The following is an 18479-nucleotide window of genomic DNA, read 5'->3' as shown; positions in this document are numbered from 1 at the left end:
ATGTATATACCTGTGGTATTAATTTAAAATTAGGAAACAGTTTTTCAAGAGATCAGAGGTAGATTATAAAATAACAGGTATTTGAGAACTTCAACATGAAGTTCTCTTCAAAGTCTAAGACCACTTTTTTTTCCAGAAAAGGCAATGAAGACCAAAAGAGTCTGGTTTGGAGAAAGTCCTGGAAAAAGCACCAAACCACAAGCGAAGCTGTTCTCCTGTTTAGCTTTAAACTATTCTGTGACATTAAGGGAGATTCCTCACGTAAACTTTTCTGAGTTCACTGAGCAAGAGCAAACAGTTGGTAAAATGTAAGCCTAATGCTGCTTAATCATTTTTGTTCCTGCCCAGGTTCTGAGCCTTCTTAAGAATTTTAAAATCACTTGTAAAATTATTTGTTCACCCTCGTTATTAAATGTCATTATAGAACCCCAAATCTTTTATAGGCATTTTAGAGACCGACAGGTAGCAGTGAGTATGTTGAGAGCACTTCTCTGTCCACGAATACAAAAGGGGAGCTGGCCAGCAGAACAATGCCTTTTACATCGCTTATATATAGGTGTTCTAAATTATTTGTTAAAAGGCTTTTAAAACTTTTATCTTTGGAATCTGATCTAGATGATGTCTTAGTTCCCCTCTGTCTTAAGTTCCACACACTTGCAAATAAACATCGGTGGATTTTACTTTTTCAGGGGCAGGGGGGAGGGGCATGTGCTCTGCATCTGAATCCCATTCTGGTGCTCAAATAGCACAGACCACTTTTACCTGTGGAAGCAAAAATTTCTCCCAACCTCCCTTACATCTGGGACACTCCACCTAGTTGGTGAAGCAAAGAAATGGTAGGCGAGGATGAGAACAGCCAAGGGAAAACACTTGGTGTCTCATACTCGCTGGGGGCAACACATCAGCTCCTGGCATCTGGGCTTGAGTAGCCCTTGTTCAGAGGATTTGACCTTGAACCTAGCAGCGGAGTAATCACCTTTATCGCTGCCTAGTTTCCAAGCTTCCTGGGCAATCTGCCCATTGAATCAATTCCTTTTCAGCCTAAATCAACCAGTCGCCTTCTCTGGCTTGCAACTGAGAACCCTGTTACGCCTCACTTCAATGCTCTCCTGCTCTGAGATCTTTCAAAATTGGTTTCTAAAAGTGAACCGCTGAGATCCACCCCTTATCTAAGCTGCCCCTCAGGACCACACAGTCTGCCTTTCCGGTCAGCTGCAACTGATGGGAAGGTTTTGAAGAGAAACTTTTTGGTAACATAGATGTCTGTTTTCCTGTTAGAAGTGTTGATTGTTCACAGGCGGAGTGACTTTGGAGCACTTCTCTCTCTCTCTCTCCTAATTCTCCTGCATGAATTACTCAAAGTGCTCACATTTGTATCTACCAGGATCTTGGAGGAAGTGAGACAATGCTAATCATAACTAGCCCTGGGTTTGACCTGTGTTCTCTCTGGTCATACTGAATGACCCCAACTCTGTAAGACTCCAGAGGCACACCACGACTGCAGATTCTCCATATCAATTGTCGTGTCCAACTCTTTGCATGTACTACAGCACGCCAGGCTTCCCTGTCCTTCACTATCTCCCTGAGTTTGCTCAAACTCACATCCATTGAGTCCGCAATGCCCTTCAACCATCTCATCTTCTGTTGCCCCCTTCTCCTCCTGCCCTCAATCTTTCCCAGCATCAGGGGCTTTTCCAATGACAGTAGCTACAGGGAAAATAAGTAAATAAATGCCTAAAGCTGTCATCCAGTAACTGAATACTGCACATTCTCTCCACATAGCCCACTCTCCATAGCATCTCTCTGACTCCATTTCAAGCCTTTGATGACTCGCACTTGTTCTGTCTCTCTTTCTCCTCCAAACCAGTAAGTTCTCTAACTTAGAGCCTCATGAAACAGATGTCAAGTGGCTGCACCTCCAGGATTTCTCAATGACTAGGTCAGGGGTGGAACCCAAAAATTTCATCTAATGAATTCCCAGGTGATGCTGATCTACACAGTATTTTGCAAACCACTGCTCCAAAATCATCCACTACCCAAAGTTAACTTCACAGAAGATACATTACTACTTTCTTCCTCAGACTTTCTAGATTACTACTGCCTAGAGAATAAAAATCAGTCCTCACAGCTCGGCATTAGAAGCCTACATCACCTGGCTCCCACCTGTTTTCCATTTTAATTTCATCAAATTGAGATCGTGTTCCAGGAACTCAACAAACCCTATAGACTTAGGGTCTAAGAGACATAAAAGCCAACAAGCATTATCGGCCAACTGGAAAAGAGTCTGCCTGGAGGTTATGGACTGAAAAAGGGTCACTGGATTTAGCCACCAGGATCTCAATGAGAACAGTTTTGCTGGACCTGTGGGAGCAAAAGTAGATCATAATGAAGTGTGGGTGGGGAGGTGGGATAGTGGATTTGGGGTATGAGCTCTTAAAGAGTCTAACCATAAAGCTGAAGTCATGATGGTGGGTCCAAGGTTTTGTTTCATGTTGGGAAGTGGTGGGGTTGGCCAAAAATTTTGTTAGGAATGTTACAGGAAAAACCTGAAAGAAGTTTTTGGGCAACCCAATACTTAAGCATAAATACTGAGAAGACATCTGGAAGAACCAAAGACGAAGAGGCAGAAATAATCAAAGGAGTAGATAGTACTGAAGAGGTGAAACTACAGCACACCTAGAACGAACTGTCCTCCAGGAGGTCTAAGATCATCTCAGGCTTTGACATTGGAGAGAAGTTATATACCACAAATGAATGTATTTGAGGGAGATTCATCAGAGAGTAAGTTGAAAAAGTCCCTACCTGGCTGTTACCATTTTCTGTGAGAGAAAAGGAAAAGATGATGGGGTCAGAAGCTCGAGAGAAGTGGTGATGTGCTAAATAGCTGCTCCTGAAGGAATGAGAAATGTCTCGCTACAACAGGAAGGGTTGCCACACTGTTTAGATGAAGTGGAGATTGGCACCCATGACTCACCATTGAATGAATTTCTCTAAATTTGCGTTCAGATTTTGTTACTGTAAATACAGAGTATTTTTGCAATTGGAATATACTGAGAGCACTACTGAAAATAGAATCTGAAACTCAAATTGTGGCGCAAAAATTCACAAAACCTCACCCAATAGATAAAGTTTCAAGTGTGGGGAGAATGAGAAATTTGAAAAGCTCCTTATAAATAGTATGTAGGAAACAATGAATTATGTAGCTCTAAGCAATAGTTTTCACTTGTCCTCTCAGTAATTGGTCCTACAGGCAAGGTCCTAAGGCTGTTTTGAAGGACAAGCCTTTACAGGTCAGTTGGTATCAAGCTTCAGCAGAGGGAAGTGGGGAAATTTGAACCTAGATAAAAGGAGTTGAGAGGCCATCAACCTCCTCACAGAATGTGGAAGAAAGCCAAGGCATAGCTAAACACAGAGTTTCAGATCTGCAACTTCAAAGTAAAGGAAAGGAGATGTAAAAGGAGAAAGGTTCTTCTGGGGGAAAGAGCCAAGTGAAACGAAAGTGATGAAGGCAAAAGAGGAAGCTGAGATGAGCAAGGCCATTGCTGAACTGAAATTCGGGAACTTGGGGCCTAACCCACCGCTGCCGCTCCTGGGCGCCACTTCACCTCTCTTAGCCTCCGTTATCTTGCCTGTCAAGAGTGGACTTGAACTTGGTGATCTTCAGGGGAACTTCCAGCTCTCACATTCTGGAAGGATAATGAGTTTTAAGAAGCCTGTCGTGGACAGTTTCCTCAGCCTCTGCATGAACAATAGAGCTCAGCAGAAAGGACATGAGAAATGTGGTTTCATTTAGAAGAAACCATGAGGTGCTTTTACAGCAAGATATTTCTATGATCATCCGTAACAAAATAGACAGGACACAAGAATGAGCATGGCTCATAAACAACCCTACAATTCCCTACGTGCTGTTTATAGAAAGAAAAAGGACTGTAAGTCTTTACACCTCATTACTTTCCTACTTTCTTTGATCAGGGGAAAATATTTGGGGAGACTCTTCTCTCACACTATCAACAGCTGGTCCAGCTCCTAAAGACAGGCTCAGGCACTTCCACCTGTGCTTGGAAAATGAAAAACTGGAAAGGCTGTGCCCAAAGCTGTTTGGTAGGACATGATCTTTTCAATCAATAAAACTGTCCTTTATTTTGAGATTACATCTTTACTGTTATGGGAGTAGAAAATTTTCTTCATGAAGTGATAACAGTAGATGGTAGGTTTTCATTTTTTATTTGTTGGGATTTGAGTCGTTACTTGGCAAACATTAAAACCACAGTCTTAAGTTGGTGCATGATTCAAGGTTCTCCAAATAAAAACCAAAAAGGATAGGTAGACAGGTAGGTGGGTAAGAGAGATAGGTAGGTGGGTAAGAGAGATAGGTAGGTGAAAGTGTGAGTCACTCAGTCGTGTCCAACTCTTTACAATCCCATGGGCTATAGTTTCCCCTCCTCCTCTGTCCATAGAATTTCCCAGGTAAGAATACTGGAGTGGGTAGCCATTCCCTTCTCTGGGGGATCTTCCCAACCCAGGGATTGAACCCAGATAGATAGATAGATAGACAGACAAGACAGATGGGCTGGGGAAGGGGTTGAATGATTTAAGGGAACTGGCTTACACAATTGTGGGGGCTACAGGCTGGAAATTTATGTTGCAGTCTTGGTTGGACCTGAAAGCAGTCTGGAGGCAGAATCCCTTCCCTCTCAGGGAAACTTAGTCTTTTCTCTTAAGGCCTTCAACTTATTGGATGAGGCCCACCCACATTATGGAGATTATCAAGCATAATCTGCCTTATACAGTCTACTGATTTAAATATTAGTCACATTGAAAAAATATTTTCACAGCAACATCTCAACTGGCGTTGACCAAACAACTAGGCACCAAAGCCTAGGCCAGTTGACACATAAAATTAACCATCACAGTTGGTTACTATTTTTATTTTAATATTCCATGAATCTAATAAGTCTGGAAATCATAGATCTGGCATAGTCTAGTTGGGATCTGCTGTCATAGGAGACCACAAAATATGTGGCACTAAAGGGGTCTCATAGCTTTTCTTTGATTTGTCCTTGTTTTATTTTACGAGAAAGTTTTCTTCAGGAAAAAACAATCCTTTAAGAACAGCTAAGCTGCCACATATATGAAAGTTGAACTGCTCCTGCTCTGTGTGAAAGACCGTGGAGATTATCCAACACAGCCCGCTTCACACCCTTTTCAGTTACCATCCCCCCACCCCAGTCCACCAGAACTGCCACCATGAGCCTCCAAAGCAGTTCTGAGTGACCTACAGTCCTGGGGATCTACAAAGTACTCATTAGAAACTGATCTGGTCTCACCCACATAAAATCGCTTAAGAAACTCCCAAACTTTCTACAGTCCTTATTAGCCACAGATGCAAAGACTGGACCCCAATCCTCCTAACTGCATTTCCAGAGCTCCTGTGACATGACATCACCTCTGCCCTGGGCTCCTAGCTTTTATTTCTATTACACAAGATCTTCTGTTTGAGGGAATTATAGGATATTTCTCCACACTCTGAGAGACCACAGAAACAGCCAGGAAAGGAAAACAGAGGGCAAGGAAAAGGCGGGGCAAGTTTTCCCTGCTAAGCAAAACAGGGTTTAGTCTGAACCAGGACAACTGCTAGTGAATCCTGACAGCACCTTATCTGCCCCTATTCTGAAGGGCAACCAGGATGGGCTACAAAGACAGCTCCCAGCAGAACCTAAGACAGCAAGTGCCTTTCTTATATCAAAAAGCCAGTTTTAGCAGCACTCAATCCTAGGAAATGTCAAAGCTTATAAATGCCCATTGCTTTTCTTAGAAAATAAAGGGAAACACTCTGTTGCTCCTAACTGATTCTTCAAAGCAGAGGCAATATTATCACAGTCATATTTACAAGAGAATGTGCACAGTGTTGGGGGGATTTCCTCTGTCAACAGAAGGAAATGGAAATAGTGTGTAAAAGCCCCAAATATATTATATTATATTATATCCTTGTGCAGAAATTACATACATCTGTACCATACCCTAGAACCAATAAGAAGGCTAACACCGGGGGTCCCAGCAAAAAGGGTCATCATGAAGCCTAATTCCAATCTCATATGGAGGTGAATTTGAAAGGGAAACCCAGTTAGTTACAAAGAAACTTTGAACAAGATCTGAAACTGTTAGCTAAATAGCCCTCTTCTTAGTCATTACCAGAAACTTAATGCTCATTAGAAGTAAAAGGAGGACCTATCCAGTTACCCACTGCTTGAGACTGCTGGAAAGCAAGAGTGCTATCTGCTGTAGCCTGCTGCTGGTCTCAGTGTACTGAGTTCTGATCAGTCAACTTAGGTAAAATCTCATTACTAAAGATGCTAGAAATAGCACCAGCAAAATGACCGAAGAAAGGGCAGTAAGTTTGTGTTGTCCCTTTTCCTTTCCTTCTAGAACAGTTCAGTCCAAGAGCTATTAGGTGGGACAAACAAGGGTGGTATCCAAGTGGTATGAGGGGCGGGGGTGACAGGGGGTGGGGTGGGGGGGGTGTTAGACTTGAAGTAAGTTCCTATGTAGGTTGTCAGACTGCCAGAAGGATAAGGGCACCCTTGGGGGTGTTAGAGGAGATAAGGGCCTGGATATAGGGGCTCAGAGCCTCAGTGGGCTAAAGAGGCCACCTGTAGAGGAAAGAGTGGCAATGGAAAATCGTAACACACACAGAGATTGATCAGATAAGTAAATATATTAAGGATAATGAGGGCCTGGTTTCTCATTCCTGAAGGAGTTAGAAAGGGAGTTAGAAAGGCAAAAAACTAGAATGAACCCTGTGGATCTGACTGAAATTGAAGACAATGACATAAACTCATCATTTTCAATAGATATGTAAATACATAGACGCATACACATAGACACACCTGTGTTTGTTCACTAAGAGGGTCTGAGAGAGTGACCTCAGATAAAAGCAATGAAAACATGTAGCATTCAAGTGTTACTCTCTAAAATCATTCTCCACTGAATCAGCACCCCTTTGGGGAAATGACTGACTTTGGAGCTGAGACAGGGCATAGGGAAGGAGCAAATTAGCCAAGGTGGACTATTCAGGCTCTCTCGCCCCGCGTTTTGTAACAGCTGTGATCACTTACAGCAGCGCGCGCGTGCGTCGGGAGGTACTCGCTTGGTCACGGGGTTTTGTGTGCTGTAAGCATATGTGACCTCCACCCATCATGGTTGCGCCTGGTGGGTCAGCCACGAGAGGAAGGACTGGCGTGAAGCCTGCTCTGGCTGCTGCAGCCAGCCAGGAGAGGACTGTGATGGCTGCCATGTCAGCCAGGAGAGAGGTTGCGTGCAGTTATATTGTGTTATGTTAGGGCTACTGCTATGGCTGCACTGGCATAGACTGCTATGGCAGCCAGAGGGAATAAACATGTCTGCAGTTCCCATGGCGCCTCGCGTCTCCTTCCGGCCTTCCGGCCTCTTAGTTCATGCCTCGCCTACCCTGGGTTCAGCAGACAGTGCCGGCAGTATGAACAGCAAGTCAACTTGCCCTGTGAACAGGATGAAGAGCAAAACACGGAAAGAAGAAGATGGGCCTTTTTGCCCCCAAAAAAGGGCTCAAAAAATGATATGGACATGTCAAAAAACACAGAAGCTATGTGGAAGAGGATCCACTGACCAAATAAGAGGCAATTTAAGTATCAGAATAATTAGTGAATCAGTTGAGTAAAATTTAAAAATATGTGTCCATACTGTTTCTTAAAAAATGAGTGAATGGAGAGTTGGTCATGAGAGATGGGAGAGTTAGTGATGCCAAAAACTTGCCCTCTGTGCACCAGTGCCAAATCAAATCTTGGAGACAAGAGTTTTTTTTTCAGTGATGTAGAAAGAATAGCTTTATTGCTTTACCAAGCTGAGAGGGACACTGAGGGCTCAAGCCCATGTGTCCCGACCTGGGACGATTTGGGGAGGAGTTCTATAGCAATGATTCAAGGGCAGGGCTGCTGATAACATTGGGGGAGGGGGGGTGCTGCACTCATTTAATCCGTCTGGGGTAATCTCTTAATGAGCTTCTCTGGTTCCTTCTGGCCTCTTCAGAATGAACAATGCTGAGTCCACTTGCTGAGGTTTTAGTTCTATAAACAGCTCAAACATATTATTATGTGTATCCCTTGAAGTAGAACCAGGACCCCAAGGTTGCACTATTGTCTCTCTGAGCTGCTTCTCCCTGTCTGCCCTCCCTTCCCTGATTAGCAACTGTTTGAACCCGCTCTTCAGGACTCAAGGAAGGTCATAGTGGCTGGAATTTGTTCCCTAGAAAAAAGGAATGGGGAAGACAGAAAGGCTACCATGCCCACGGGCCCCACAGAGTCCTGCTCAGTTTCACGACCTCATCTCAAATTTATCTCCCCCCAAATAATTATTATTTACAAAGAAGAAAAAGAAGAAGTTTAAGTCTCTACCTTAATCAAGTGATAAAGCCATATCAGGAATGAGGGTAAAGATAGGAATGAGCATGAGACTGCTATTTTTCATAAGAAAGTATAATTGATATTTTAAATAATATAAATGTGTAACTGTGATAAAAAAATATTACATTGGAAAAATTTTAACAAAAATGCTTCTCTGTTATTCTTAGGTAAGAAAGCCAGAAAATAAACAACAAATATCATAAATGAAGACTAGTCAATGATAACATAGTGTTTGAAACAAACAAAAAGAAACAGTTTTTACAAAGCAAAAAAAAAAATATGTAATGACTCTTAAGACAACTCCTGATCCTTAGAGTTTAAAATGTTATCAGTTTGAACAAAGCAATTCAAAAAATTTAGTGGAAAATATTATGAGTTATTGTTGGTAATAAAATACTATCTAGTTAACATTTGCAGAGTCTTAACATGCATTTATGCTAAGTCATTTTAGTTGTGTCAGACTCTCTGTTACCCCATGGACTGTCGCCCACCAGGCTCCTCTGTCCCTGTTGCCATTCCCTTCTCCAGGGGCTCGAGCTGACCCAGGGATTGACCTGGGTCTCTTATGTCTCTTGCATTGGCAGACAGGTTCTTTACCACTAGTGCCAAGCCCTTGTAAAGTCTTACTGAAGGGGAAAAACTCTTAGTGCTTTATACCCATTATCATGTCTAACTCACAATTTCGCTATGAGGTAGGTACAATTATTATCCCCACTGTACAGATGAGGAAACCGAGGTAGAGACTTTAAAAATCTAGCCCCACATCACACAGTCAGAAGGATGAACTCAGGGAGTTTCCCTTTGTGCCTATGCATTTAATCATTACCCTGGCAGTTTTAATCCTAAACTCTAGCCTTTTGAGTTTTTCCTCCTCAGGTCATCTGAGATCTAGTAATGACATCTGTAACAGCTATCTCTACCACCATGACTATCTCAACCTTAATTCTAACTCTGCTATTTAATGCCTTGGTTATTAAGGAGACCTCTAATTCTTCTCTGTTATGCACTGAATATTTGTGTCCCCCCAGATTTCACATGGTGAAGCTCCAACCCTCAATGTGATAGTGTTAGGAAGTAGGGCCTTTCAGAGGTACTTAGGTTCATGTGAAGTCAAGAGGGTGGTTGCCATGATATTAATGTCCTTATAGAAAAAGAGACCAGAGCACTCTCCCATCTCGCTCTCCCCCTCCATCTCTCTCTCTCTGCCTTGGAAGGACACAAGCAAGAAGGTAGTCATCTGCAAGTCAGGAAGAGAGCCCTAACCAGGAACCAAATGGCCAGCAACTGATCTTGGCCCTTTCCAGCAACTATGAGAAATAAATATCTGTTGTTTAAGTCACCCAGCCTATGGTATTTGCTACAACAGCCTGATTAATACACCATCCCTCGAGTTGGACTCAACTTAGTGACCAAACAACAGCAACAATATATATATATATGTATATAAAATGATATACAGACTCTCCCCATATTGATACATACTCAAGGCTATCTCCCAAGTAAGTTTTCAAAGACAGATTTATCAATGTCACATTCTTACTTAAAAATATGTAAGGGTATGGGGCCTGAGGGCAGGATTCAAATCCTTCAGGAGGGTATTCAAAGCTTCATACCCTTGGACTCAATTACTTCTACTAACTTTACTTCTCACTATACTTTTCTCTGAAATGTTCCCTCCAGCCAATTCCACAAACGCCCCCAAACAAATGTTTGGATACACAGCCTCTCTCTCTCTCTGCTCCTATGCATTCTTTCTGGCCATTTCTGGAATGCCCTGCCCCTTCTCTCCAGAAACTTCCTTTTACCTGTTCAGACTCAGTATCCAATCTTTTGGAAAGATTTCTCCAAATCTCTGTGCTCTCATAAGACTTTGCTTATAGCTCTATTTTGACAAGCATTTATTTAGGGTCAGTCTCCACCAAAACCAGGCTTCCTTTGTGGCTCATGTGGTAAAGAATCTTCCTGCAACGCGAGAGACCTGGCTTCTATTCCTGGGTTGGGAAGATCCCCTGGAGAAGGGAAAGGCTACCCACTCCAGGATTCTGGCCTGGAGAATTCCATGGATTGTATAGTCCATGGGGTCGCAGAGAGTCAGACACTACTGAGCAATTTTCACTGTTGTACAACATAATTGTTCACTGTTTGTATACCATTAAAAGGATGACTACAGTATGTCTAGTTAACATCCATCCCCATACATAGTTACAAAAATTTTTTTCTTGTAATGAAGACTTTTAAGTTCTTTTATTGAGTGCTACTGTGTACAGATGGTCAATACCGAAATCAAATTGAATATATTCTTTGCAGCCAAAGATGGGGAAGCTCTATACATTCAGCAGAAACAAGACCAGGAGCTGACTGTGGCTCACATCATGAACTCATTACTGCAAAATTCAGACTTGAACTAAAGAAAGTAGGGAAAACCACTAGACTGTTAAGCTATGACCTAAAACAAATCCCTTACAATTATACGGTGGAAGTGACAAACAGATTCAAGGGATTAGATCTGATAGACAGACTGCCTGAAGAACTATGGACAGAGGTTTGTGACACTGTACAGGAGGCAATGATCAAGACCATCCCCAAGAAAGAGAAATGCAAAAAGGCAAAATGATTGTCTGAGGAGACCTTACAAATAGATGTGAAAAGAGAAGTGAAAGGCAAAGGAGAAAAGGAAAGATATACACATTTGAATGCAGAGTTGCAAAGAATAGCAAAGAGAGATAAGAAAGCCTTCTTCACTGAACAATGCAAAGAAATAGAGGGAAACAATAGAATGCGAAACACTAGCAATCTCGTCAAGAAAATTAGAGATACTAAGGGAAATTTTCATGCAAAGATGGGCTCAATAAAGGACAGAATGGTATAGACCTAACAGCAGCAAAAGATATTAAGAAGAGGTGGCAAGAATACACAGAAGAACTATACAAAAAAGATCTTCATGACCCAGATAATCACAATGGTGTGATCACTCACGTAGAATCAGACATCCTAGAATGCGAAGTCAAGTGGGCCTTAAGAAGCATCACTACAAACAAAGCTAGTGGAGGTGATGGAATTCCAGTTGAGCTATTTCAAATCCTGAAAGATGATGCTGTGAAAGTGCTGAACTCAATATGCCAGCAAATTTGGCAAACTCAGAAGTGGCCACAAGACTGGAAAAGGTCAGTTCTCATTCCAATCCCAAAGAAAGGCAATGCCAAAGAATACTCAAACTACCGCACAATTGCACTCATCTCACACACTGGCAAAGTAATGCTCAAAATTCTCCAAGCCAGGCTTCAACAGTATGTGAAGCATGAACATCCAGATGTTCAAGCTGGTTTTAGAAAAGGAAGAGGAACCAGAGATCAAATTGGCAACATCCGTTGGATCATCAAAAAAGCAAGAGAGTTCCAGAAGAACATCTACTTCTGCTTCGTTGACTACGATAAAGCCTTTGACTATGTGGATCACAATAAACTGTGGAAAATTCTGAAAGAGATGGGACTACCAGACCACCTGACCTGCCTCCTGAGAAATCTGTATGGAGGTCAAGAAGCAACAGTTAAAACTGGACATGGAACAACAGACTGGTTCCAAATCAGGAAAGGAGGATGTCAAGGCTGCATATTGTCACCCTGCTTATTTAACTTATATGCAGAGTACATCATGAGAAACGCTGGGCTGGATGAAGCACAAGCCGAAATCAAGATTGCCGGGAAAAATACCAATAACCTCAGATAGGCAGACGACACCACCCTTATGGCAGAAAGTGAAGAGGAACTAAAGAGCCTCTTGATGAAAGTGAAGGAGGAGAGTAAAAAAGTTAGCCTGAAACTCAACATTCAGAAAACTAAGATCATAGCATCCAGTCCCATTATTTCATGGCAAATAGATGAGGAAACAATGGAAACAGTGACAGGCTTTACTTTTTTGGGCTCCAAAATCACTGCAGATGGTGATTGCAGCCATGATTAAAAGACGCTTACTCCTTGGAAGCAAAGTTATGACCAACCTAGACAGCGTATTAAAAAGCAGAGACGTTACTTTGCCTACAAAGGTCCATATAATCAAAGCTATGGTTTTTCCAGTAGTCATGTATGGATGTGAGAGTTGGACTATAAAGAAAACAGAGCGTTGAAGAATTGATGCTTTTGAACTGTGGTGTTGGAGAAGACTCTTGAGAGTCCCTTGGACAGCAAGTATATCCAACCTAAAGGAAATCAGTCCTGAATATTCATTGGAGGGACTGATGTTTTAGCTGAAACTCCAATACTTTGGCCACCTTATGCGAAGAACTGACTTATTGGAAAAAGACCTTGATGCTGGGAAAGATTGAGGGCAGGAGGAGAAGGGGACAACAGAAGATGAGATGGTTGGATGGCATCACCCACTCAATGGACATGAGTTTGAGTAAACTCCAGCAGTTGGTGATGGACAGGGAAACCTGGTGTGCTGCAGTCCATGGGGTCGCAAAGAATCAGACACAACTGAGCAACTGAACTGAACTACTGTGTACAAGTACTGTTGTAAACATTATATATATATATATATGTATATCTATATATATACACACACAGTCATTAATCCTTGTAACACTATGAGCTAAATATAAAGATTGGGAAATGGGGCCCCAGAGAAGTCAAACAATGTACCCCAATGTTATAGGACTAGTAGGTGGCAGAATTAAAATCTTAACCCAGTTACCAATTTCAGCCACATAATCAGCAAAGTTTTCTGCTATTTTCTTACCTCCTTTTCCTTATAGGGATATTTGGTTGCCCAGAGGACATGTATGATAAGCAGGATGAAATAAAATGGACAAGCCAGAAACACATGCAGATACTTGCTTTACAACAATATCACTGCAGAGCAGTAGGTATCGAAAATCTGCAATAAATATATATCTGAAAAAGAAAGTAGAAAGTGAAGTCGCTCAGTCGTGTCTGACTCTTCGTGACCCCATGGACTATGTAGCCCACCAGGCTCCTCCCTCCATGGGATTCTCCAGGCCCAGGTCTCCCGCATTGCGGGCAGATGCTTTAACCTCTGAGCCACCAGGGAAGCACATATATCTACATGGAAACAAATGAAACTTCACTCTCCACCTATTCCCCCACCGCCCCCAACCCAGAGAATTTATCTAGAGGCAAAAGGCAAAACAATAGGACTTCTAGAAGATAAAATAGACAAATATTCATGAACTCAAGTTAGGAAAAACTTCTTCAAGCATCTGCCTGCAATGCGGGAGACCTAGGTTCGATCCCTGGGTCGGAAAGATCCCCTAGAGAAGGAAATGGCAACCCACTCCAGTACTGTTGCCTGGAAAATCCCACGGACAGAAGTACTGGTAGGCTACAGTCAATGGGGTCACAAAGAGTTGATCAGTACTGAGCAACTTCACTTCAAAACCTGCAGATGCCCTACGGGCAAGGACTATATCTCCTTGTCTTTGTATCCTCATCCTTTACACAGATAAGACAGCATCCTGGACTCAGATGGAGAGATAGTGGAGGACAGGGAAGCCTGGGGGGCTTCTCTGGTGGCTCAGACGATAAAAGCATCTGCCTACAATGCAGCAGACCCAGGTTTGATCCCTGGGTCGGGAAGATGCCCTGGAAAAGGAAATGGCAACCCACTCCAGTACTCTTGCCTGGAAAATCCCATGGACGGAGGAGCCTAATAGGCTACAGTCCATGGGGTCGCAAAAAGTGACTTCACAAAGACACAATGCAAAGACAGTCGCAAAGACACGACTGAGTGAGTTCACTTTCCCCTTCTTTCAGGGGAGCCTGGTATGCTGCCCTACGCAGGGTCTCAAAGAGTCAGACAGGACTTAGTGACTGAACAACAACAATCCTTGAACAGGGACCTTTAGTAGACACTCATTAAATTAATTTTGAGGGAGTGAGTTGAAGTTAAAAATATACTCTTTCCACATTTTGATGGCCATTAACTCTGGCCAGAGTAGTAGATAATTTTAATGAGCAGAGTTTTATTTTAGTGATAATCTTGCTTATCTAATTTCCTAACCCTGCAAATTTCCTGCAGTTGCACATCCAGTTCACTGATCAACTATCAAACTGAAGAACAGCTTGTCATTACATCCGCAGTGAGTCAGTTGCCTGGGGACAAGTACATGTCACACATTTACATTTTGGCCTCCAGGTAAAAGCACTTTTTTGTTTTCTGAACAGAGCAACAGTCTTGAAGACTAAAACAGTAAATTTGATGCTGACTGTGGTCAGTGATGCAAACCTTGTATCACTTACAAAACTGTACAGTTTTTTGGGGAGGCGTGTTCCCGGTCTTGGGCTGATATATCTGACTATCATTGGTGCTGATGAACTGCCAGATTCCTAAGTCTCACACAGATGACTTGTACAAACAGAACCGGTAACAAGCTATTCAGCCAAAATATTTCTTTGAGAATTTTAACTGCTAGCTGTGTCACTGGTGACCTTAAAACTTTTACTTGAAGAAAAAGCCTAATATTTTTATGAAAGCTTGTTCTGGGGCAGAGTGATGGCTAAGGAGAGGTCACTTATGAGTCATCTCTAATAGTCTAGATGAAAGGAGACCAAGCCACCTCTTTGAAGTGCCCCGTTCTATCATATGAAGTCCAGCCATGGACACACACACACATGCACACACTCACTCACTCTTTCAGTGTCTGTGTTCACCAGCACATTTGAACCTACAGCTAATGTTCTTTTCTGGGTAGCGGTAGCATAAAAGAAAGAACACTAGACTAAAAGTCAGAATATCTGAGCAGAGGAACTTGGAATAATGATAATGACAAATAATAATCACAAAAAGTAATCCAATAATTACTAAATATTTATATATATTAAATATTAAATTCCTCTTCATCAACCCAAGAGGAGGGGACTTTTGCTTTACAGGTGGGAAACAGGCCCAGCAAGGTTGAGTTGACCACACCGCATGACTGTGCATGGTAGAGCTGGGAATTGAGGTCATACATTCTGGCTGTGTCTGGGCTTGTAACCACCAGCTCCAACAGTACCCAATTCTGGTATCTATTTAGAAAATGTACCACCTTATCACTTACGATTTTTCCCATTTGTCTGGGATTCTAAGCATCAGGAGATTTGTCTCCAAGCAGCCCTCATCTTAAAGAGTATCTATAGGATAGGAGAAATTATATAAATAGTTATGTAATATTAATTAAATAGACTACAACAGAGATGATCTTTTCGTTTAAAAAGTAGGAGACAAATAAATAAATAAATAAAAAGTGGGAGACAACTAATAAAAGAAGCTGTTTCTTCAACTATCTTTCTCATGCCTATTCATAAACTTATCTTTATGTCATAAAAACTCCCATTGTGTAACAGGCACATAAACAAAGACCTCCTGTAATTCAGTGATTTTGTACCCCATCACCGTGGGCTTTGGCTTTAATCCCACAGAGTGAAAGTAAGAAACACTGAAATCACTGTGGATTTAGCCCTTCTTTTACCCAAAAGTGCTTTCACTGGAAAACCTCTAGAAGCACTATTCAACTCACTCCTAACTCTAGTAGTATAGCATCACCTGATATGAGCAGCACCAGTAAGTGCTGTTAATTTAATCAATTTCATTACTAAATTAAATTAAACCACATGAGAGCATTTGCGTGTGCTAGGTGAGAGAGGGCCCTAGGAGGTCGGTAAGTGCTGAAATATCTAGCAACCTTATCTCAGCAAAAACGTCTGATCAACTCTCTTTGCCTCATTTTTTCCCAACTCCATTTTCACCAAGATTAAACGTTGGAATTTTATTTCTTGACCCAGAGTGGGAACGTACCTGACTGCAGCTGTTTCTCAGTCTGCCAGTTTTATGGGACAGGGACTAGAGTGCATCGTGTTCTAAAATCACAACCGGCAGTAAAATACAAGGAGGACAACAAAAACAAACTTTGCTGAGCACGGTCAGGTCTTTTGTTTGTTTGTTTGCTTGATTTTAAAGTGGACAAATCTATTTTAACTCAGTCTGAATGAGCAAATAATAAAACATTTCTTAGAAATGTGTTACCACACTTCATCTTTATTTTGTCTTTAGTTTAGCAACAGAAGCAACCTTTGAAACAAACAGTTCCCACATGGGTGAAGGTAAGCTGAGAGGATGCCAGTGTGCTAGCAGTTTTGACAGTTACCAAGTAACCCCGTCTCAGGAACTCTTAGAATTTTGCTTTTGAAACTGTGGACAAACACACAGGGGAGAGAATCAGACTTAAATATTCCAGCCTTCTCAGCTGTCTTTGAACTGCGGAAGGTTAGCAGCAGCATCTTTTGCTCATGGAGATCAAAAGTTTTAGGGAGAGTCAATGGGGAAAGAAGGAGACAGTGCAATGTCATAAAACAGACAAAAACCAGTCTCTGCACCAAAGCGTGTAAAGACTAGGAGGGCTTGGGTGGGGGTGTGGTGAATGGTAGTTCCTGGGGAGGCTGAGTATTGGCCTCCCTTCTAATTTTTCAAACCACTTCCACCCCAAGAGCTGGAGCAAAATTGGACAAATGAAGGCCACAGCAACTTTCTACCAAAGAGCAAAGTGCAAAACTCAGTAGTTTCTCTGCTTGTTTTAATATCCCTGCTTCCTTCAATAATGACACAAGCAATCACCAAAGGGTCTTTATTAAATACTATGTGTGTTACACTATAAAAGCAAAAAATAAAAAACCAAAAACCTCATACATGAATATTCTCCACCCATCCACAGCAAACATTATTCAAAACAACACTGAGGGAAGAAAATTGAAGTGACATTATCATGCATGATAGGATGGAAATTAATGGTTTTATTCACTAGAGAATCCAGGGTTCTAAGACTTTGCTGTCCTTCCCAAGCCCACAAACTTTCAAAAGTTCTGTTGTAGCGATTTGATTTTGAGAACAGAGAGAGGTTCAAGGTCAAAACTGCCCCCAGCAATTTGCACAGAGGAGCTCTGAATCTTTGGGAACTTCCCTTTTTAACAAGGTCTCAGATGGTAAAGAATTGGGAGGACTAAACTTTATACCTTATTTTGTTAAGTCAAGTTAAAATGTTTCCTTAATATAGTCATACAATTCTTAAATCTTACATAGTTTCTTTAGAAATAGATTCCCTTCCACCGTCTGGAGAGTTAGCAAAGTTGTTTGCATAACAAATGACCATCAGCAAAAATCTTCATCAGAAGACAAGGGACTCTTACTACAAGTTCAAGAGGTCTGTGAGTTTTGAAGATGATTCACCTGCAATTCGGAGAAGGCAATGGCACCCCACTCCCGTGTTCTTGCCTGGAGAATCCCAGGGACGGCGGAGCCTGGTGGGCTGCTGTCTATGGGGTCGCACAGAGTCAGACACGACTGAAGCGACTTAGCAGCAGCAGCAGCTCCTGCAATTATGCTGAGAAAACTAATTAGCTCTTGCCTGAGAGTGTTCTGTAAAACAAGGCTTTTTCAAGGATCTTAAAAAAAAAAAAGGTGGAGAAAAAAAAGAAACCAATATATGGGGATGGTGAGGACAGAAATTATGCTCCTTAATAAAAATGTTAAAGAGCAGTCTGCTCACTACAACAAATAGAACCATGTAGTCAAAACAGTTATGTCTTGGAATGGGAGAAAGAGTGCCTGAGAGAAAAAATAAGAGCATATAGACACCATCACTGCTCTCAAACATATTTTTAGGCCACCTCTTAAATCCTAACACAGTCGTCCTCCCTTACACATGGTTTTGCTTTGCATGGTCTCAGTCACCCTTGGTCAACTGCAGTCCAAAAATATTAAATGGAAAATTCCAGAAGTAAGTAATGTATAAGTTTTTAAGTAACAGGTCCCTTCTGAGTGGCATGGTGAGCTGTCATGCGGCCTTGCTCCCTTCCACCGGGGATGTGAATCACTGGGTTATCAGATTGGTTCTCACAATATCACAGTGCTTGTGTGCAAGTAACCCTTGTTTACTTAACAACGGTCCCAAAGTGAACGAGTAATGATGCTAGGAATTTTGATATGCCAAAGGGAAGCCATGAAGTCTTCCCTTAAGTGAAAAGGTGAAAGCTCTCAACTTAAAGAAAGGAA

This window comes from Odocoileus virginianus, chromosome 25, assembly GCF_023699985.2.
Source record: "Odocoileus virginianus isolate 20LAN1187 ecotype Illinois chromosome 25, Ovbor_1.2, whole genome shotgun sequence".
NCBI lineage: Eukaryota > Metazoa > Chordata > Mammalia > Artiodactyla > Cervidae > Odocoileus > Odocoileus virginianus.
Note: the sequence above shows the minus strand (reverse complement) of the source record.